This window comes from Furipterus horrens, unplaced genomic scaffold, assembly GCF_987537825.1.
Source record: "Furipterus horrens unplaced genomic scaffold, mFurHor1.1.pri manual_scaffold_6, whole genome shotgun sequence".
Taxonomy (NCBI): domain Eukaryota; kingdom Metazoa; phylum Chordata; class Mammalia; order Chiroptera; family Furipteridae; genus Furipterus; species Furipterus horrens.
Genome location: NW_028327176.1, coordinates 64,095,816 through 64,120,353, shown reverse-complemented (window position 1 = coordinate 64,120,353; position 24,538 = coordinate 64,095,816). Strand labels below are relative to the sequence as shown.

The window sequence follows — 24,538 nt, the reverse complement described above, 5'->3', positions numbered from 1 at the left end:
TTTTTAATCTCACAATAATTAGCTACTGTGTTACAAAGATCACTATACTGCATTGTTTATTTTTACTCCTGGTTAAATCATTTAAAAATGTAATTTCCTTCTAATTTTAATCTATACTCATTATTTTTATTTTAAAATGTTTATTTTTATTATATACTTTACATTGAGCACTTCAGAAAATACAATTACAATGATTTCAAAAATTCAATAAATATCCTCTGTAATTACCTTTACTCAATATTTAGAAAGTATGTAGATATCAAGTCAGCTAACAAAGAAAATAAGCAAAATAACTATATAAACTATAAATCTCAGGGATGAGGAACATGCATGATCAGTGAAGTCACTTTGCCACTATGATTTTTTAAAAACATGATTCACATTTGTTTCATCACATATATCTCCATTCTAAGTTAAATTTAAATTAGACTGCTGATGCTAACAACTTAAATCTATGATCTTTGTTACCTTAAAAGAAAATTCAGTTTAATACAAAGAAATTCAAGAAAAAAATTTCAGGACCCTTGATCAGAGGTTTTTGATACTTGTACTACACTAGTGTACACAAAGGTTCAAGTAAGGTTAAGAAGAGTGTTTCCCATTGAAGACATGATCAAAGAAACAGGTGAACTAGGCAGTCTATAAATAGCCATCAAGAAACCAAAAAAGGACTCATGTTAGTAACTAACTGTTTAAAAAGCCTTAGACAATGTTACAAAAACAAAACATTTAGAGTAATATTTATGAATGCAAGCATAATTGATTTTTTGCCTTATATACATAATCATCTTTGAAATGCTCAACCTGAGTTCCAGCTGTGGCTCTTTTGAGAAGCTGCAGGTACATATGGGATGATCTACTGATTTACCTTCTCAAAGTATTCTTTGGAAGCAGTCAGATGTGGCTTGATTGTAGGAGAATCCGGGGTCCAATTGACTGGGCAGACTTCTCCATGGACTTCCACAAACTGGAATGCCTTCACCAGGCAGAGGGTCTCTTCCACACTTCGGCCTACTGGGAGATCATTGACACTCAAATGCTTGATGACTCCATTGGCGTCAATTATGAAGAGATCTCTTAGTGCCAGCCCGGGACCCTCTAAGCAGCACGCCGTAGTCTCGGGATATCTGTTAGTCAAATCTGACAACAATGCGATGTTCATGTGGCCCAAACCGCCGTTCTTTCTGGGTTTGTTGGTCCAGGCAAGGTGGCTGAAGTGGGAGTCCACGGAGACAGCAACGACCTCGCAGTTCATGTCACAGAACTCATTGGCTTTGTCACTAAAAGCAATAATCTCCATAGGACACACAAAGGTGAAATCCAAAGGATAGAAGAAAAGCACCAAATATTTCCCCTTGAAGTCATCAAGGCTTTAGCTTTTTGAACTCTCCCTTGACGACAGCGGTTCCCTTAAAATAGGGTGCGTGCTGGGTGACGGCAGGAGCGTGGTACGGGGAACTGGTGCTAAAAGGCTAATCTGGCTTGACTGGACGCAGACCACAATACATTTGTCAAGCACGTTCTTCGAGAAGCAGCAGGCCTAAGGGCTGCAGAGGCAGAGATGCCCCAAGGAACAGCACTCACCAACCTTCCCACTGCGGCCGCCATCTTCAATGCCTGTACTAATTTTTTAAATCTGTATTTTGGGTACTTGTCCCATTAATTTTATTTCATGTCAGGGTCAATCAGATATGTTATACTGTCTATATTTTAAATGCAATTGTATTGACAGAGATAACATGAAATAAAACACTGATTCTACTTTTACATAAGTCTACAAAGTGTTGTATATTTAACCCTTAGGTATTCAGACTTAGTGAAATGGATGTAGAGAAAAGGTCATTCAGCTACATTGGTCTACCCTTTTAAGTGTATCATCGAACATTAACTTCCCTTATGAAGTGACATTGTGCCTGGAATCCTTCTATCTCTTCTTTCATAATTGAAATTTAGTCATATTTAGACTCCATTTTGAGAATTAAAGACAATCCCCCCCCAAAAAAACACAAACGTGGTTCTAGAACAGCTCATTAAAAAGACACAGATTTTTCTAAAAGAAAACAGAGCCATATTCAATCCACACATGTTCATTATTTTTTCTTTCTTTTTTCCTTTTGTAATTATTTTTACTCCTTATATCTTTATTTCCTAAACTGAGACATTGAATTGTATGAGAAAATAAAGATATCTTACTATTTATATATGAATTTACTAGTCAAATATTTAACCATGCACTGCACTGAGCTAAAAGCTCCCTTTTTCTCCTGTAACTTATAATTTTGCTTTCATTTTTTTAAGTTTTGGGAGCTTATTAATGAGTTTTAGAAATATACTGTCAATGGTAAGTCAACAGAGTGCAGTACTGTGATTATTGTGTGAAAATAATCCAGAAACTATCATATGTCTATTAAAAACTAATATTGTGAAAATATATATTTTAGCCTCAAACTCACCAGGTACATTTTAGCATATTAAAAAGCCATGCTGCTTTGTGATAGCTCAGATTTAGTTTCCTAAAACTACATTTACTTATAATTTTAAAAAGGTTTCAATGATTCCGTGTTAACCATATGACAAAAAGAAAACTCAGACTGTGATTAAAGGCCTCATGCAATCAGCTGTCATTTATTTCACCTTCACCTGCTCCTGATCTTCAATATGGTTGTTTGCTTTGCCTATTGTAGATGTATATTTCTTTCATGCTTTTTTTCCCATACTTTATCTTGGGTATGCAGCTTTAACTTTTTTTTTATACTTTGCTATTTTTTTTCTATAAGGATCTTGTTAAATCTGAAGTTTGAGCAGCTTTTTTTTTTTTACATTCACTGACTTGGAAGTGCCATTTCACTATTCTAATCTGCCCTACTATCCATATGTATTGCGTATCTGTTAAGTTTTCTTCATAAGTAAGAATATTAATTTTGTAATTAGAATGTCATCATCTTGAGAGGAGGCCATGACTGCCCTATTACATTGTATGATATGCCTTATTATATTATATTTTACAGACATGTATTTTTATTTATTCATAGTGCTTAAAAATGCTAAGAATGCATGGAATCTAAATTAATGTTATTGACTGATTTCCTGTTATCTGAATTAAGCCCTTTGACATTCTGTACATATAAAAGTCATAACCCAACTTTTCTGCTATTTTCAGAATGGAAAACTTTGGTGAAGAAAATAATCAATGGTGTCAAGACACATGAAGAGTCTAAAATTTTACCATACTTGTAAATTGTCAAGTCAGCCTGCCACAGTTACATGAGGGCTGGTGGAAAATGCAAAACTTTAATAGAGAAAACCGGTAAGATTTATTTTCCTTGTCCCAAATCAGACAACACCATAAAAGGAAGGCCAAGTGATTCTTGTACATGGTAAGGGTGTGTGACAGAAGATGAATTTTGAGTTTGGGGAATATATACATTTTTATAATGAGCAATATACTTTTCCAGCCCTCTATTTCAGAAGAAAACATTTTTTCTGTCTGCTAAGGCAGTTTAGTACAGAAACATTTTTAAAAATAGAATCCTAAAAAATGGTGGTCATTGTTCCCATTTTGCAAGATGTTTAGAAATATGAGAGTCTCCTAAAATAGGTCTAGCCCAAACAAGAAAAGAAGCCTGAATTCAATATAGATTGTTGATGAAAATGCCAGTTAAAAAGTTACTCATTGCTATGTCTTTCTTTCACCTTTCTTATTGCAAAAGTGAAATATCCAGATTCCACCTTTGCATGAGTAGAGACCTAACTGTATCTCCACACAACCACCACCTTTTTCATCTCAAACTCATAACAATGATAAATCACCCATTTTTTTTTCTTACAATTCTTTTCCACTTTACCCTTCCATCTTACTGAAGTTCTAAGGACTATGCACCTGTATAAGATGAAAAACAGCTCTTTCACTCACTTATTATTCTTTCTTTTATTGTATAAAGACAGCTATAATTATATAAACTGTCAAGCCCTAGGCCATATAATTCTAGACTTGAGTTTTCCAGCATAGTAGTAATTAGTCACATGTGGCTACTGACACTTGAAATGTGTCCGTTGATATGTGCTATTTGAAATACACACAAAAATTTAAAGATATAATTTAAAAATCTGAGCTATTTTGTTAATAAATGTTATATTAATTTGTATTGAAATTATATTATTTGGAATATATTGGGTCAAAATTAATCATGTTCCTTTTAACTTTTTAGTAATGTATTATGAAAGTTAAAATTAAACGTATGACTTACATGTGTGGCTCATTTATATTTTATTTTTATAGCACTTAACCTGGAACTATTCTATTAAGATCTTTCATCTAATTTGCTGCCTCTATGACATTATCTATTGACATTAGATTTCATTAGGCTATGATTTGTGTGCAAAATTGGCTTAGGAAAAAAATTGGGTAATTCATGTTTCCATATTGAATTTACACTCTCATTTCATATTTGGGGGTTATGAAACTTCAGCTAACAAACAGTGATTAGCTTAAATTTTTATACACCTTCTGCATACCTCTCTCACATATCTGTTGGTAAGAGAAGGTTGTTATTTGAGACTAGTATTCACTGGCTCCTCAATAATAAAAATATTCTAACATTAGTGTTAGTGGCAGTAGAATAGACAGCACTGTAGAGCTTTAGCATTTATCTGCTTTACAAAGGACCCTTGGTTATCACCAAATGGCTTAGCTGATTCTGAATTCTGTTAAGTGAATTAATTAGTGGAAATTATATTCTAAGATGAGCATCTAGTCTATAGAGAATTAACTAGTTATACATTCTCAGAGTTTATTTCATTTTTTTCTGAATTCCTTTAGGTAGTTAACAGATATAATGAGAGCTTAACTGAAGATATTGTGTATGTACTTTTATTTTTTATTTTTTTGGATTACTTGAAATGGAAGAGTGCACAGAGAAATTGAAGTACATTTTATTTAATAATAGGGCAAAGAATTATAATATCATTTCAAATCTGTTCTTTATGGCTAAATAAAAATGATTTAAATAACTTCCTCATAATAAAAATGGAATATATGGACTTTAGATAATGTGCTAAAACACAAAGCTTATCTATTATTTTATTATTCAGAATTAATCAGTACAAGGTGACTAGAATTCATTATAATTCTGTCAACCATTTCTAGAAATGTGTTTTAGATTTTTGTTGTTGTTATACCTCATACTTAAGAAATGAAGATGATATAAAGATAACACCCCTAAAAATGGGAAGACTAGTTTCTTGAAAGGAGCCTCAGTTCCATCAGGTGTTATCATTAGTAACCAGGTGCTCTCCTGGAGTCTCAGAGCAGAGAAGTTTACCCTTCTGTGCAGATAATGTTATCAATACTTCACTTCTTATGACTGTTGTGACTACTTTACCTATATTAAAGCAACATATGTGCTATTTTCTATTGTCTCCACAAGACTATGACTCCAAAACATTTGGGTGAGAAATGGGTATTAACAAAAAGTAGTGGTAATTAGTTATGATCATCTAAAAAATAAACTTCATATTATGTATGATGTACTTTTGTTGGTTCTATTATCTCTTTTAATATTATAGGAGTGTTATTATTCTTGTACTAAAAGTGTTCCCAAAGATTTTTGACCATAAAAGAATACCTATTTATACTATTAGAAAATGAAAAGAAAATGGGGAAGAGAAACATCTTACAATAATTAATGTGAGAGTTAAAGACATCTCTGTAACCCAAAGCTACATTAAACCCACATACTATCAAATTCCACTTTGAAATGTGAAAAAAATAAACACTCTCTAATCAGACTTTAAGGATTGAGTGTAAGTTCAACAGTAATTAGTTTTAAATGTTCCTCTAAGCACTGATTATCTTGATTTGATTAAAAAGATTATAGGCAGAATTAAGCTAACCTTTTAGAAAGTAAATTTTCTCATAGGTAAATTTTAAAAATATATAACTAAAAATTAGATAATCAGTTTCATATTAAAATCAGCATTTTTCTATTAGGAGCAAACATATTTTTTCTCAAATCAGAAAATAGTATTATTGTTATTAATATTATTTTCTTGATTACAAAGAAGTCTTTTTATTATGGAACATCTAGATTAACCTTTCTCTTATATCATCAAGTGAGAATTGAGTTTTTGATGTGTGACCAGACCAACTGTTTTACAAAGGAAAGCTCCAGTTAATGCCTGTTCCTCTAGAGGGATTATTCATAGTGCCCTCTTTCATTCTCAAGTGTTTTGAAACCATAACAATCAAGTGGATTAAGATTATATAATTCTGCTGGCTGGGAGGGAAAAATATCTTTGTTATCTAAATAAAATAGTCTATGAAGGATACTGAAAATTAAACATACACAAATTAGTCACAGGAGTATTGTGACTTATAACAAATTCAAGGTAAGTTGAGGGGAAATTATTTCAGTCAAGTCAGTCAGAAAGTGAAGGAAAAGTAAAATGGGACAGAGCGGGTAAGCAGGAGGAGGGCAGAGGTAAATTCCAGAGACATAAGGCAGATATCTGCTATAGTTTTTATTGAATCCTCAGTGCAAATTTACATGACCAAACAGGATCATTTAAAGAATAAATAGAAATAAGTAGATCTTCTGGTCTTTGTTCTTCTTCTGAAACTACTGATTTAAAAAAACTACACTAAACTAATTTGGCAGCAGTTGAGCAACATCTGGCAAATTTCATTTTGGCCATAATTTAATGTAAATCAAAAAACTATGTGAATGTCATATAATGTAGGCCAGAAGATGTACAAGTTTCCAGAAGAAATTATTTAATTGATCAAAAAAAGTTTTAAACACTGAAAACCTAATTAAATTGTTAAGCATGACATTTTAAGAGGCATAGTAACAAACCAATGTGGTTTTTTAAGGTTCATAAAAACAGTGGCAAGGTTATTTTATTAAATCATAAAATTTGAAAAAGAAATATATGAACTAATGTCATTTCAGGTTGTTACAGGCTAAGTGTGTCTCCCTCAAATTTATATGTTGAAGCCCTAACATATAATGTGATGGCATATAGAGATGAGACTTTTGGGAGCTAATCTGGGTTAGATGAAGTCATAAGATTGGGGTCTCCACCTTTGCCCATTGTCCTTTATAAGATTATAAAGGGTCTTAAGTCTGAGAGGGAGGGATTGTTATTTTTTATTGTTAAAATAATTAATTAATCATTTATTTATTTAAGAAAAGAAGAAGAATATATGAAAGGGTGAAGTGGGAAAGCTTGTATGTACGACCCATGGGCATGAACTGGGGGGGGATTGCTGGGGGAGGGGGTGCTGGGTGGAGGGGAATGAAGGGGAAAATTTGGAATATTGTAACAATATAATCAATAAAATATACTTAAAAAAAAAAGATTGGGGTCTCCATAATGCGATTAGAGAAAGAGGAAGAGCAACATAAGTGCATAATTAGAAGGAGTCTGTCTATAAGTCAGGAAGAATGCTTTCACCAGAACCATGTCTGGCACCATCCCTGAGCTTGGAATTATAGGCTCCAGAACTGTGAGAAATAAATGTTTGTTGTTTATAGTCACATGGCATTTTGTAATGGCATCTCTTGCTAACTAAAACGCATGTGCGCGCGCGCAACCATTTACTTATAAAGTGAATATTTTAAGTAAACATTAGAAAGCAATTTACCAAGGTTATTATAGAAGTTGAATGGAAGATTAATTAGACAACATGATGCTTTCAATAGCACTTAATTAAATACATTGTATGAGACTTTTCTTTTTGGCTTAGTTTAAATAAAACACTTTATTTCCATTTTAGTGTGTTTATGTTGTTATCAAACTTAATTTTCATCTCTAATTCAAGTATATGATTGAAGTCTGTATGTATATTCTGTGAAATTATAAGCATAAAGTATGAGTTACTGATATCATTGTATAGTTATATGGGACACACATTCTTTGTTTAGCATTGCCATATGTAGCAGCAATTTGTAATAAATTAAGTAGCATTCTTAATCAATAGGGTGATCCCTAGTTTTTACTCATTGCCAATAAACACCAAAACTTTCCACAATGAGCATGGAGATTTCCAGTCTTATTTTGTGTATTCTGACATATATTACTAACTTTCTCTTCTTACTAGATGATAATAATCTTCTTAATAACATTTCAGTTAAGAATGTTCAGTCACATTTTTTTAGGTCACAGTTCTCCAGTTTTGTCTACACATCCAGAGCCTGGGCCTTATAACTCATGTATCACTATGGCTCAACAACAGGCCTGTGTGCACCAGTAAGGCCTAATTCTGTATCTCTCCTGAACCTTGAAATGGAGGTAAATAATAATGGACCCTTTAACTTTGACTTTTCCCAGTCCTCACAAATATGTTTTCCCATTTTTTTGTTTGAATAGACAACTATTAGAAAATTGGATGACTATTAAATTATATATTCACACATTTCTTCTGGAGCCTCTGTGCCTGTGTTTTGGAGATGGGAACAACCTAATTTGAGGGACTGACTTTTCTTTCTGGACAGTACTCTACCCAGATTTGATTATTTATTTTTCTTCTCTAATCTTTCTATAGTGTCACCTTAGGTGGGAGAGATGGGTAGTGTTAAGAGAGGACTGTGCTAAAATTATTTTTCTCAACCAAGCTGGAGAAATTTGACAATGGGATTCTGAATGGCTTGTGCTCTCAGCTATTGGTCTTACTTGACATTTATATCACTAAATACTAACATACTGTTACAATATCTTATTAATCTTATACATTTGAATCTTATTATAGTTACTATAATCTACTTAAATAGCAATAGTTTTTCTTAATTAATGCATAGGATTATTACATTTAACCCAAGATCCTTAATTTTATTTTTGATTTTCTGGTTTATATTTTTATCAGTCATGATCCCAATAGAAAAGACATGTCACATTCAGGCTAAATAAATGAGGACAGTTTAATAAATAAATTATTTACAGGGCTTAGGGAACATCAACAAAAATGGATATTGCATTACGTACATCAAGACTAAAAGCAGCAGAGAGCTGTAATTAACCTTATACTTGGAGAGATAAGAGAAGGAAATAATTAATAGAAACCAACGAGGATAGTTTTTAGAAGGGGAAATCAACCTTAGTTATTGTTAGACATAGCAAAAACTCATGCAAATTATCCAGGAATCAGTCAGCCCTACCTCACTTTCTTGCCATGCCACATCACCTGCCAGTGCCTCTCACTGGCCAAACTCAATGGGAAGGCAGAGGAATAGACTATTGATATAGTATACCATAGGACTTTCTCAGCTATTTTAGTGTGCAAACAGAAAATATTCAGCCTAATGAGGGTATTTTTTTCCATTTTATTTTTGTTTGTTTATTTGAATTTCCTTTAAAAACTCGTGCTTTAAATGAGAAACCCCCCAAAAAACTGGAATTATCTTCTGAAGGGTGGACTCCTTGTAGTAAAGGCTTCCACCACTAAGTGACTGTTCTAGGAACCCATCTGTATCAGTGCACCAGCTGCTGTTGTGAGACACTTTGTTCAGCATCAGTGATTTTTTTTTTTTTGAGAACTCTTTCAATGTTTTTTTCCCATTTCATGATATGTGTCCACACTGTCCTGAGTGTTCAGCAGTTTTTGACCAAAAATACATTACCCCTGTGCCCCACCCTCCCTCTAAGCCAATCTTGTCCCAAGAGACTTTTTTTGTTTCCGAGGATGAAAAAAGTCCTCAAAGGAAAATGTTTTGCTGATGTGAAAGAGGTAAAACAAAAATGGCAGAGGCGCAAAAAGGCATCAAAGTCTATGAGTTCAAAAACTGTTTTAAGCAGTTACAAAAATATCTCAATACGTATATTGCATCAAATGGAGAGTACTTTGAAGGTAATGAAGTTTAACCATGTTATAATACACAATTTTTATAAATAAATTCCAGGTTTTTGAGGTGTACTATGTATTTAGTATCATTATAATGAATGTAGTTTCTGAATGGTTAAATTGATGTTGAATTGTATGTAAGAAAATAAATGCATTGTCTCCACTGGGATTCTTTTTACTTGTAGAACTTATTATGAATTTCCAAATAAATGGGAGATCTCCAATGAGACTACTATGGATATCTGACTTTAGACTTTAATACCAATGATAAAAATATTTCCTTTATTATTCATTCTTTTATAATTGTTTACCATATTGATTCTCAGGATCTTCTACTTAAATTTTTACTGTTCTGTTTAGTTCTGTGGAGTTAGTTCTCACCAACTAGCGAAGACCTAAGTAGTTCAACCATATCTTTCTTCCTCATACATTATCTATCACTCTGAGTCCTCTAAGCCTGTTTTTAACTGGTCCTAGATACCTGATGTCCTCATTTACCTTCTGACTATCTAGAATTACTGACTGGTTGATCCTTCCACCACAGGCTCCCTCATCATTATTATCCTTGAATACTTCCAAAGCATACTTTCGCTTTCCTGAGACAATCGTCGGCATCGTCGTCGGCAGCCGTCCGTCTCGAGAGACGATGGTGTAGCTTCTTAAGAGTCTATCTGCACCGCCGAGAATGGCTGTGCAGTCCGACTCGGGAGTGACACGGTATCTGTCACCTCCCGTGTTGAATCGACATCTTGCGATGACGCTGGAGTGTCCTCTCCAGTGAAGCTGAAGCTACAGAGCCTGGGCAGGGTGATATGGAGGGTCTGCTGTTGCCCATGCAGCAGACCCCCCCCTCTCTTCGCAGCTGAAGGGTCCAAGGGAAAGACAGAGTCAATACAGCTTGGCTTCAGGTGCGCCGCAGGAGTTGCCAGTGTTGACTACAACGTCAAACCGCCTTAGGGACTCCGGCTCCGGATTTTCTGTCGGGGTTTACTCCCTTAGCCTTTCCCCTGAAGAGGTATGCCGCAAGTCAGCGGAGGTTTTTTGGAATCAGAGTTTTCCTTCTCTGACAATAAACCTTTCACTATAGGATCAGAACAAAAACACTTCACTATACTACAAATGGAAAACCTTTCAAAACTAGAATATACTAATCTATAGAAATATCCTTTTATTTATAAGCTTCTGTAATAGCATCATAACCTGTTATTACTGATAAAAAGGAGCCTCATGTCAGTAATTTTGGACTGGTAGTTTATTGTTACCCATGCCTGTTTTCTTGGTAACATTATCCTCATTTAAATGCAAATAGATTTATGAAAAAAATATTTAGTCTGTAGAAACATTTTGATAATAAGGAAATACCTTAAATTCATTAAGTTTTGGGTATCAAATGCAAATGAATATTAGATTACAGCATATTTGTTTTTCTAACCCCTACCATTACCCTTTAACTTTATTTACTCTAATAATATCCCTAAGTGATTTTTCAGAGAGATCTATGTTTAAATGTTTCATTTGTGTATGTATGTGTGTATGTTTGTACACATACACATATATATGCATTAATTGAAAAGTTAAGATCTTCAGTAAAGGGTAGGTTATATGCTTCCATGTAAAATGCAGACCTTATCTTTTCAATTCTCTCTGATAGTTAAGAAACCTGAAAATTTGATGAAGAAGGAAACACATCTAGTCAGGAGTCCCACAAGGATTGGAGTCAATGCATATTCTCCTTTAATATTTAAGCAGGTTTTACAGCTGAGAATTCCATATTTTCCCAAGAGATCATATTATCATGGTGCTCATTATCTCCTCAACCACCATTTCACTATTTTCTTGAGTACCTTGAGCAGCCAAATTAGTGACTTCATTTTCACAATCTCTTACTCTGGTCTTTCTTTGCCAGTCACTAGATTTCCCTATCTTTAGACTCCCCCCCCGACCCCGGTTTAAATTCCCAGTCCCTCTGTGATCTATTAACTAATCTGAAAGCAAAAATTGTCCTTGTTGGAGTATAAATGCATGTTAATTTAGTCACAATATTTATATCTCCCTAAGGTTTTAAAGTTTCATAAAGAAGTCCTTGATGGGGGCAGATATTTGAAAATCATTTAAAACAACATCTGTTTTCAGTAAGTTTCTACAGTATTCAAATTTGACTAACTTCAGAGTAAGGTATGATATAATTGGGCTAAATCATTTTATGAATGCTAGAAAATATTTAAAGTTGTCTGAAAAATGGTGTAGGAAAATAGCCATTATTGTGAGGGAGGATTTGCTATGAGATTAAAAGAAAGGCAAAAAGCCACAATAATAGAAATATAAACAACAGGTTTATTTGACAACAAGATGCTAAGTTTTAGATCGAGCCAGACATTTACATTATGGAAAATAAGAAATAAAGTTAACACTTTGAGGTTTGAATATGAAAAAACTTGATTGACAAAATCTGAAATCTGTTCTTGTTTTGCTAGGAAATATGGAGTTATTGCAGTTTCTTTAGAATACATGATGATGTAGTTTGAGATTGTACTAATGGTAGAAATAACTGTGACCATTGATGGTATGATGAAAAGTGTCAGTAGCTATCGGACACACATTGAGAATAATGTTCATAAAAATAAAAAAATGTAAGTCAATATGACTTATTGACACAGAGAGAACTGATTAAGGTCACTGGGGAGAAGTATGAGGGACCATAGGAGGAGTTTGTTGAGGCAATGGAAAGCAGGCTAGGATGGGATTAGCTGAGAAGCTGAATGTCAATGGAAATAAAAAAAGGGCTGGCTCTTTTTCTTACGAGCATTTCTGGCTCCTGAGCTGGCTCTCTCTCAGGCTCTGGCTCTGCCTTGGGCTCTCTGGCCACTGGAGTGGCTGGCTCTTGCTCTAAATCTATGTTAGGCTCTGCTTCCTTGAGGATGCCTGGGTGATTGTGCTGTAGCTGCCTGCATTTCCAAATGGATGGTATTTTGTAGGGGAAGGAACTCCAGTCACAGCCTAGTATTGGTCTGGCCTGGCAGAGGGTGTCAGGTTTATTCTTTGGACATTCTAAATGAAACAGGCTCTGAGGTAGATGTCTGCTATTCTTCCAGAATTGTGTAGATATTATGTATTATGTTTTAGTTTGTAAACTACCCTAGAGAAATTATTAGGGGGAAAGATAAGAGACACAGGTGTAGAGTTTAGCCTTAACTTGTAGCTTAAGTAATTAAAGCTGTGACTTGATAGGCTTAAGTGACTGCCTTTGAATAAAGACTCCTTTCCTTTATCACCAAACCTTTGCCTCTGGAATTTTGCTTACAGGGTGGTGGTGAGCAGCAGGACCCCAACTTGCTGTTTGGTAACATTATTACTTCTCTATATATAATATTTGAAGAATAATAGATACAATTTTACTCTAAAGTTGAAATATTGGAGGGATTTTGAGAGATACAGAATGCTGGGAGGGAAAGTAAAGAATAAATTCATTTTGGGTAAGGCAGTGGGGCATAGTGATTTAGACAATTACTAGGACATTATTGCTGTGCAAATATATGTTAAATAAGAAATAGGCAAGAGAAGGAAATATTATTTTCAATATTATATGAGAAGGCAGGGCTGGAAAGACAGATTAGGAAATCATTCTCATGAAGTTAGTTAGAAGTATTAGTTAAGCAAGAGGAAGTCTTTAGCATGGCATTCCTACTGAATATTTCTAATTAGTCGGCATTTCTAGAGTCACTAAAAAGATATAGAAAGAATAAGAAATTTAATAATTTTATATTCTTCTTACAATGAAAGGGAATCTTAATACTGCCTTCATAACATGGGTGCAAAGACTTTTCAGCATTGCACAGCTCTCCTTTTTTAAATTTTTTATTTATTTATTTTTAAGTATATTTTATTGATTATGTTGTTACAGTAGTCCCAATTTTTTCCCTTTGCTCCCCTCTGCCCAGTACCCCCCTTTCCTCCAGCAATCCCACCCCATTTAGTTCATGTCCATGGGTCCTGCATATAAGTTCTTTGGCCTCTCTCTTCCTATATTATTTTTAACATCCTCCTGTCTATTTTGTACTAACCAATTATGCTTAGTCCCTACAAAATTTCCCCATTTCCCCCCCTCCCCCCTCCCAGCTTATAACCCTCCAAATGATCCCCATACCTATGATTCTGTTCCTATTCTGGTTTGCTTAGTTTGATTTTGTTTTTATTTTTTAGATTCACTTGTTGATAGCTGTGAGTTTGTTGTCATTTTAGTGTTCATAGTTTTGATCTTCTTTTTCTTAAGTCCTTTTGACATTTCATATAATAATGGTTTGGTGATGATGAACTCCTTTAGCTTCACATTGTATGGGAACCACTTCATCTGCCCTTCCATTCTGAATGACTGCTTTGCTGGATAGAGTAATCTTGGTTGTAGGTTGCCTTTCATCACATTGAATACTGCTTGCCAGTCCGTTCCTGCCTGCAAAGTGTCCTCTGAGAAATTTGCTGATAGTTCTATAAACACCCCCCTGTAGGCAACTCTCTGCCTCTCTCTTGCTGCCCCCAGGACTCTGTTTTTATCTTTCACCTTTGGAATCTCAGACATGATGTGTCCTGGTGTTGTCCCCTCTGGATCCAACTCCCCAAGGACCTCTTTGCTTCCTGGACCTGTATGTTCATCTCCTTTGCAAAATTTGAGAAGTTTTTCTCATTTTTTTTTCTATTTTTGCTTCCTCATTCTGCACTGGTTGACTGTTTTTTTCTTCCTTATGTTCCAAATTATTGATTTGAACCCCGGTTTTCTTCCCTTCACCGTTGGTTTTGTGTGGATTTTCCTTCGTTTCAGTAACATAGCCTTCACTTCTTCTCTTACGCGTTTGCCATACTCAAGCATATCTGTCAAGCCTGTGAGCATCTTTACCACCAGTGTTTTGAATTATGTATCTGTTAGCCATATTTCCTCATCTGTTAGGTTGGCTGTCTCCTCGTCGCTTAGTTCTCCCACTGGAACCTTGATCTGTTTCCCCTTTTGGGCCATACTTCTTCATCTCCTCATTCTGACAGGCTCCTGTGTTTGTTTGCCTCTGTGTCCCAGGTAGAGCTGTCACTCCTTTTATGTTGTAAGGGGCAGAGCCTTAGGGATTCATCAGTACAGGGCGACCTATTTCACCACATTGTGGCACTGTATTTGGGGAAGGGGTCCGGGAGGGAACAATGCCACCTGCCCAGCACATGCCCCTTTTCCAGGCACCTCTTCCACTTTTGTATGGGACTGGCTCCCCTTTAGCTGCTGCCCTGGCCATTGTTCCCAGAGTGGGTGGGTCTGCGGACATTCTAGAACTATAGGGGTCCTTTAAACAAGTGTTCTCTGCTGAGAGACCAGCAGTTTCTGCCTCCATCCCAACCCCTACTTGTCTGCACAGTCAGAAGCAAAGAGGCTTGATTTTTCCCTCGTGCTGGGACCATGCACTGTGAGGAGTTGGATACGCTCCCCAGGTGTCCCCCCTGACTTTTTAAAAACTGTGACTGCGCTTTTTGCTGGCCTGCCACTGCCACAGCTGCTGCCACAGCTGCTGCCACCACCACACCACATCCCTCCAACCTGGCTCTGCTCCTCCTATGTGTCTGGATGAGTATTTCTTCTTTGTACCTTTGTTTGCTAGACTTCCATGCAGTTTAGTTTTCTGGAACTTCTAGTTTCTTGTTTTGAGGTACAGTATTCCCTCACTTATTGTGGGTATTACATTATAGACCCCCCCACAATAGGTGAAAATCCACGAAGTAGGAACCTTACATTTATTTTAGTATTTATATATGTTTTAAGGGTTTATAAACCCTTCCCACACACTTATAAACGTTCCCAGTCCCTTATTAACCTTTTCCACACTTTTATAAACACTACTTATGTTCTTAAACATATTCTACACTCTTAAACCTATGTACCTTTAACAACACACATATACAGTATTGCGAAATCCTGTGATATAGCAATAAATTTGTGATAAATAATTAAATATAATATTTTTAAAAATCCTGTGATACAGTAAGGCCACAATAAGTGAAACGTGATATAGAGAGGGACTACTGAAGTTGTATTCCTTCTTAGTTGTGGAGGGAGATACAGCATGTCTGTCTATGCCTCCACCTTGGCCAGAAGTCACACTCTCCTTTTTTAAAATAAACTTTTTATTTTATAAAGGTTTTAGATTTCCTAAAGAATTTGAAGGATAATATAGATTTTTCCCATAGTAGCATATTATATTAGTATGTTATATTTGTCACAATTAATTAATCAATAATGACACAGTGTTATTAACTGATGTCAATGTTTTATTTAGATGACATTAGTTTTTACTTAATGTCCATTTTCTTGCCTAGATTTTCATTCAGGATATGACATTATATTTAATCATTATGTCTCTTTAGATTCCTCCTGGTTGTGATGGTTTCTAATGTGTACTCTTCTTGTTCTTGATGACCTTGACAGTTCTGAGTAGTTCTGTCAGGTCAAATAATTTGCCAAATGTCTTTGATTGGAATTTTTCTGATTTTTAAAAAACCATCACGTTCATACTGGGGTTATGTTTTCTGGGAAGAAATGCCATAGTGATAAATTTTATTTTCATCTTTATCAATATGACTTCACTGTTTATGTTAACCTTGATCTGTTGGCTGTGGTACTATTTGTCATATTTCTCTAATGTAAACTTATCCTCATTTACTCCAATCTCCATCTTTTTCTAATGACTCATAGATCTTATTTACCCAGTTGTGATTTGGAAAATAAAATACCCACAAGTGTCAACAATTTCTTGCCCACTTTCCCTCTCCCAAAAGTAATGCCATAGATAGATAGATAGATAGATAGATAGATAGATAGATAGATAGATAGATAGATACACACACACACACATTTCAACAAACAATTTAAAACTTATACTACATGAGTTGCAATGTCAGGATTATAGGGAGGTGGGGAAATAAAACTATTAAGCACATACACACCTACTTTTCTAGACAGAGTTCAAGCTTGGATGAGATTTGATATTTGTAAAATAATACCATGATGATTCTCAAAATTGCCTGCACATTGAGTCATTTGAGAAGACTTAAAAATTACTGATGGCTGGAACCCACACCCAGGAATTATCATTTCATTGGTCTAAGGTTTTCCTGGGCACCAGGGTGAAGGGTAAATATCCCCCCCTAGTGATTCCAATAAACAAGTATGGAATCCATTAGCCTGTAGCAATTAATTGACCATAACCAATTTTTCTTATCAGCTATAACAAGTTAAGCTATACCAAAGAGGTAATTAAAATGAGAGAGGGATAGTTTTACTTTTTTATTCTATTAACAACACTTGGTTCAGTCAAGTGTGGATATAAAAAGACAATTTAAAAATATAATTGTTTCAAAAAGGTGCTTTAATTATGTCAATTATATCTCAATAAAAAAATCAATCAAACACTTTAAAACCTTGCCTTGTTACTAAAACAGAAGGGATATCATAAAAGCATTATTCTGAAAAAAAATACAATAGAAAAAAATAAAATTAACATATGTGTCATTAAGAATATATATATATTTAATTTTCAAGTTAGTTTTTAATGTCATGTATATGAACACATTAAAGTTACCAGCAAAAGCAATCCCTTGATTGTGCTTCACTCAAGTGTACTGAAGTCTGGTTAAACTGAATCTTCTCTTTAATGTAACAAGGAGATTAAAAAAAAACAAAGACTGGGAAATTTTGAGTAGTGGAAGTCTTTACCTGGTTGCAGTAGTTGGGAGCACAGATTCAGCTCTAGGCTAGGAGTAAGGAAGGCAGCTGTGGGACAGGCCCTCCTTACTGAGAATCCCCAAGCTGAGAGGGGAACATGGAGCCAGGTCTGGAGCTTGGTCAGGTGAAGCTTTCATAAAGGGGGCCTCATTCAAACATGACTTGACATCTCTGATTGAAGGCATCCATATACTTTATTGAATAGAGTGTCAGTTGATGCGGTGAATTATAACTACATCTTAGTAAGCCATGTAAGAGAAGAAAAAATGGAATGAAAACCAAAATTAAAACCTGAGCATTTTGAATGGGAATCAATTGTGAATGTATGGAATGAAATCTGTTTATCAACATGTGTGGTGTTTGACGATCTGGGCACTGCGTTCAGACTAACCACCGAAAAGCAAGCAGGTAAGCAGTGGGACTTAACCCACAGTCAGGATATACACCTGCTAGAGCTCCTGATCAGAGTAGGGCAGGGCCTTCTGACCTTGTACTATGTCCGAGAGCCAGAAGGAACTGCCCAGGCAGGGAGCTGGTGTCCTCCAGTGAAACCAAGTTAGAGGCACCTAGCTCCATCTGCACACATGGCCTTCCATTAACAAGCATAGTAAGTTGCTCTGATCTCAACCTAGTATTCTTATAACACCTTACTATTGGAGTATTTACTTCTCTTTTTGGCTGGAATGGAGGGAATATAGGGGGGTTAAACATGTCTGCATGATAACTCTGATGATATCTGAAGATCTATGTACATTAAGAAAACCTGGGCTGATTTTATAGCTTCACTGGGTGGTAACCTATATTTTATCAAAACTTTATCAATTTATGATCAAGGTTGGGATACAAGTTTTACCAGAATCATGGGCAGAAAACTACAGCTCTCTAAGTATTAAACTTTCTCTGGAAAGTGCTGTATGTGGCAAAATTAGAAAACAACACCTCTAATTTTTTTCCCTTACAAATAGTAAAGTTTAACAGAAATAAAAGGAGTTATTCATGTAGTGTTCAAAGCTTTTCATTATACCATTATTTTCAATATTTTCATTATTACTAATCTAATATTTTCTCTAAGATAAATGTTTGAAATAAGAAATGCATTAATTTTTAAGAAACTCAAAACAACTCAAATCATGAGTATGCTGTAATTGTTTTTGCATTCAGCATGTATTAGTCTATTTTTATGAAAGTTGTCCTTGAAAAAACAAGAATCATATTCACAATGTTGAACAAGTCCATAAAATTGGTGTGCAAAGTTAATTGTAAAAGAATAACACTATTTGTGCCTCCCAGATCACACTTTCTTATCCTCGTTGTAAGTTGAAGACACATACTATATAAAAATAATAATTTTTAAATAGTAAGATATACAGAGATTCAAATATCTTTAAAATATATGGTCATTTGAATACAAAACAAATGTAAAAAATGACATGACTGTAAAACTATGATTTAAAGGCCCATAAACAGTACAAAATAGTTTGCATTAATTTTACATTAGTGCAAACAAAAAATTCCTCAAAATTCCTTGGCTGCAAGTCTCAAAAATTTGCAGAGTTGTGTAATACATGGAACATTTTTAATGTCATGCAAACTGAACCCAGTTCTCAATTTTTTCCAAATTGTCTTCCAAGGCTTCCAGGGATAGGTCTCTGAAGCTGATTCAAGCTGAGATATTCCTCCTGATTTAATCTTGTCTGCAAAATGATTTGTCCTGCAAGAGAATGCCTTTGACTTAGTGATGCCTCAATCTGCTCTTTCTCTTTATTACATTTATCAAAAAATCATTCCATTTCAGCCAGGCTCACTTTTACAGTGGACTCAAGGTCATGACAGTGCGGTGCTACTGAAGCAAGCTTACACTGCTCATAGCTAAGGGGTTTTTCTCCCTGGCCGATTTCACAGATATCCTTCACTCTATTTGGCAACAGTTCCAGGGAAGTTATGATTAACATGAATGGCAGTGGATTTTTCTGAATATTTTTTTTCTTCTCAGTCATCAGAGGAGAAACTGGAGTTGTTTTCTCAGATTGGTACATTATAATGGAGACACAAGAACAGTTCCTAAATCACCCAAAAGTATATCAATTCTAATAGCACTGTTTTCATTTTTCCTAAGTAGATGACTAAATCCTAGGGACAAGTTTCATTTAGGGGGCCACTTTGGACTATAAGTAACAGTATCTAGTGTTAAAATAATCTCTCTTTTTGTTGGAGTACTTGACTGAAGATTTGAAGTTGGTAAAGATGACTACCTTTGTGAAGCTGAATTACAGCTCTTGTCTTTGCTGGGCACATTTCTTTCGGAATTGACTTGCACTGACAGACATTTGTTTGCTGAGGATTCACTAATTCATTTGAAATGTCCTCTTTTTCTGTCTGTGTGCTCCAATTTTTAGATATTTTTCTTCATCAGGTTATTTTAATGTCCTCGTGATAGGTGTGCCTGAACTCTCTCTTCCTCTGTCTCTCCTTCCCCACCCCTGTCTCTCTCTCATCAATAAGTTCCATGATAAACTTCCAGGTGAAGAATCATTTTCCAGAGGAAAATGGTACCCAGGAACACAGGTTTCTCCTGCTGGTTAGCCACTGTCCTGTCCTGCATGATGGTATTGTCTTTTTCTTTATTACTTATTCTCATTTCCTCAATTTTTCCTTGTAAAATTTTGGAGTCATTGCTGGCTGCACTGAGGTGTTCTCTGAAATCACTCACTTCTATTTCTGGTAACTTATTCTTATTTTCAAGTGTTCTCCCATGACTAGTAGCTTAATTCAAGCACTATTTAACTGACCACAGCTCTCTATAAGAATTTGATTGGTTTTCTTTCAATCTTCAATCACAATCATTTCCCTCCAGTTTGTTTTAAGCTATTTATTTGTGATTCATAATAAACTTGAAGATCCTCTATGTGTCAAGCATGCTTTTCCTTAAGACAACAGCACAGGATCTTTAGGGAAAGTCAGTGAAATGCGTTATGGGACAGTGTTGGCTGTACCTGGAAGCTGGGACTGACTGAGGCTGGAGTTACCATAACAGTGTTTTCCTCTTCTACAGTGTTGACAGAGATGTCATTACTCATAATAGTATAAACTGAAGGAAAACATGGAGCTGGTCCTGCTTTTGTTTGGAATGCACAATTTTTCCAACAGTCCACTGGTGAAGCTTTTGTATTTGAAGGATATTTTGGGGATCCAGAAAACTGAGAAGTGATATGTGCTTGTGTAAATGAGTCTATGTCAGAGTGAATAGACATACTGGATTCTAGAACAGAGTCTGGTGAAAAGGATATTCGGTCATCTAGGGCCTTTAAAAAGCCATGTGGTTGAATACCTGCAGTCTGCTGATTTGGCTTCATGAGTAATGTTGAATCTAAAGTCAGTATCTGGCTTGCTGATATACTGGTGGAGGAGGACAATGCAAACAGCTTCTCTAAAGCCTCAGGCAGAGAGTTCTGTTCAGCTTTTGTTTTCCTACTGTATACTTCCAAAATCTCATTTTCATCAAGAAACTTGTATTAAATTCACCAGGGAAAATGGAAATACTTTCCTTTAAAGAGGCAAAAAAGTCTACAGGAGAATATATATAAAACTGTTTTATGAGGTCTGTCTGGAAAAAGTTGAGTGATTGTAAATGTAATAAGAATGGTTTGCATGACATTGATGTATGTGTATACCTAATCACACCAATTTAAAAATGTTTACATTAAGCAAACTAATTAGACCTGTATATATAATCTCATTTCATATTAAACTTTTTGCCACAGAAGTCGATGTTCTTTAAGTATTTGTATTAAACAAATCAGTATGTTAATTGATAAGCTAAATCACTTGGAAAAGGTTACATGACTCATTTTTACTTAATCTTATATTTGACTTGTTTTATTTATTTTGAACTAAGAGGTTGAGTTTATTATCTCTAAATAAGCTTAATATTTTCCTTCCCTATTGACTTATTTAAATAACTTTTTTGAAGTTATGTGACTATCCCTTACAATAACAAAACCACCAAATACTTTTCCTTTCTAAATCTCACCATAGTTTCAAGTTCTGTAATGCAAAAGTTCTCCCCTTTACAAACAATCACTCCAAAATCTAAGCAAACTATATTATTTAAATTTTTAACATATTTTCTTGATTATTCTATCACAGTTTTCCCAGTTTTTTTCTAATTGCTCCCTCTGCCTGGTACCCCAATTCCCTCCAGCAACCCACCCTTTAGTTCATGTCTATGGGTCATTCATATAAGTTCTTTGGCTTCTCCATTTCCTATACTGTTCTTATCCCCAGGATACTTACCAATTTGCACTTCTTAGTCCCTGCACCTTTCCCCCCATTCTCTCCTTCCCCATTCCCAGCTGAAAACCCTCACAATGATCTCCATATCTATTGTTCTGTTCCTGTTCTGCTTGTTTGCTTAGTTTCTTATTTAGATTCAGTTGTTGATAGCTGTAAATTTTTTGCCATTTTAATGTTCATAGTTTTGATCTGTTTCTTATATAATTCTCTTTAACATTTCATATAATAATGGCTTGGTGATGATGAACTCCTTTAGTTTTACCTTGTCTGGGAAGCACTTCATCTGCCCTTCCATTCTAAATGATAGCTTTGCTGGATAGCATAATCTAGGAAGTAGATCCTTGCTTTTCATCATTTTGAATACTTCTTGCCAGTCCCATCTTGCCTGCAAAGTTTCTTTTGAAAAATCAGCTGACAGTCTTATGGGAACACCTTTGTAAGTAACTCTCTGTTTTCTTCTTGCTGATTTCAAAACTCTATCTTTAACCTTTGGCATTTTAATTATGATATGTCTTTGTGTGGTCATCTTTGTGTCCAACTTGTTTGGGACTCTCTGTGCTTCCTGGACTTGTATGCCTATTTTCTTCACCATATTAGGAAATTTTTCTTTCATTTTTTTTTCAAATAAGTTTTTAATATCTTGCTCTTCCTCTTCTATTTCTGGTACCCCTATGATTTGGATGTTGGTACATTTGGAGATGTCCCAGAGGCTCCTTATTCTAACATCTTTTTTTTTCACTTCTTTTTAATTCTTGTCTTTCTGACTGAATGATTTTGTCTTCCTTATGTTCCAAATTGTTGATTTGATTCTTGCCTTCATACCCTCCACTGTTGGTTCCCTGTAGATTTTTCTTTATTTCAATTAATGCAACCTTCATTTCTGCCTGGGTCTTTTTTATGCTGTTGCACTACCCAATGAGTTCTTTGAGCATCTTGATAACCATCTGCATCTGATAGGTTCCTTATCTCCATTTCATTTAGTTCTTATTCTTGAGTTTTTTTCTGTTCTTTTATTTGGGCCATATTTGTTTGTTTCCTCAATTTGGCAGCCTCACTGTGTTTGATTCTGTGTATTCAGTATAGCTGCTTTGACTCCATGTCTTAGTAGTGTGGCCTATTGTAGAAAAGGCACCTGTAAATTGTGTGAGGTGGAGCTTTATGTTATCACCAGGGGTGGGCAACCTGTTTCACCACTTTATGGCTCTGTGGGGGGGGGATTGGGGAGGGGATAATGCTGCTGCTTGACTTCTGGAGATTTCCCCTGGAGGAAGGTGTCTCCTGGAACTTGCTCTGTTGCCAGTCACTTCACTTTTTTCTCATATGACATTTGTGCTCTTCCAGCTGTTGCCCTGGTGCTGATCCAACAGGAGGCATGTCTGCATAAGTCTTGAGACCTTTGCGGGCCTTTTAAGAGGAGTCTGCTGAGAATCCTGCAGTTTCTTCTGCTGTGCCAATACCCACTGGTTTTTACAGCTAGCTGTTATAAGGATTTATCTTCCTGGCACTGGAACTCTGGGCTGGGTGTTTTGGGCACTTTCGAGATGTCTCTCCTAACTTTTATCCACTATATGTGAATGTGAGACTGCCTGTTCTTCTGTATTTCTCCACCTCTCCACGTCCATCTGGATGAATTTGGGTTGTTTAAATCTTTGGTTGTCAGACTTTTGTACAACTCAATTTTCTGACAATTCTGGGTGATAGTTCTTTTGTAGTCTACTTGTGATTTTTACTGTAGTTGTACAAGGAGGCAGAATGTGTTTTCATATGCCTCCATCTTGACAAAAAGTTATATTACTTATTTTTAAAATTATTTATAAAACCTTTGAAGTCAGGGAAGGTATTTCTTATTGTCAGATAGCCTTGCTCTGAGTAACCACCTGGAGACCATTCTAGAATTAAACAATGGGTTTATTGAGGGAAAGGGCAGATGGAGGTGGAGGAAAGAGGAAACTCTCGAACAACTTGAAGGCCCATAAATGCAATGGGAAAGGAAGAGAGAGTGAAGATTCCTATGGGCTAACGTGAATATTTGCTAATAATTTGTGTAATTTAATATATATACCAACAAAATACTATGGTATGTAAACCAATAGTATTCTAAAATCTTTGCACTGAAATACAGATTATCAATGTCAGACTATAAATGAGTCAAATCTGGAATTTGATTTCAGCACCACACATGGCTACCTGCACATATGTTATTAAACCCTTATCAATAATTTAGGAAAAAATACCACCATATAATAGGAATAAAAAGGCACTTAGCAGTACTTCCGGCCAAAATGGGGGCATAGACAGACATGCTGCATCTCCCTCCACAACTAAGAAGAAATACAGCTACCTCAAAACTAGAAACAACCAGAAGTTCCAGAATATTAAACTACATGGAAGTCCAGCAAACAAAGATATAAAGAAGAAATACTCATCTAGACAGGTAGGAGGGGCAGAGCCAGGACAAAGAGGACTCAGTCTGGTGGTGGCAGCAGCGGCAACAGCAGCAGGCTGGCAGAAAGCACAGTTACTCATTTTAAAAAGTCAGGAGGGACACCTTGGGAGTGTTCCCAGCCCCTCACCAGACCACACAGCTCACTGTCCCAGCACCAGGGAAATCAAGCCTCATTGCTTTTGACTGTGCAAACCAGTGGGGGTTGGGGTGG

The 24,538-nt window shown here is 35.5% G+C and overlaps 2 pseudogenes; both read right to left on the bottom strand.

Annotated features, from left to right (window-relative positions):
• Nucleotides 1–695: 695 nt before the first annotated feature.
• LOC150006327 (thioredoxin-dependent peroxide reductase, mitochondrial pseudogene) lies at nt 696–1,608 on the bottom strand (annotated as a pseudogene).
• Nucleotides 1,609–19,126: 17,518 nt separating this feature from the next.
• Nucleotides 19,127–20,083, bottom strand: LOC150006326 (M-phase phosphoprotein 9 pseudogene; annotated as a pseudogene).
• Between the last annotated feature and the right edge of the window lie 4,455 nt (nt 20,084–24,538).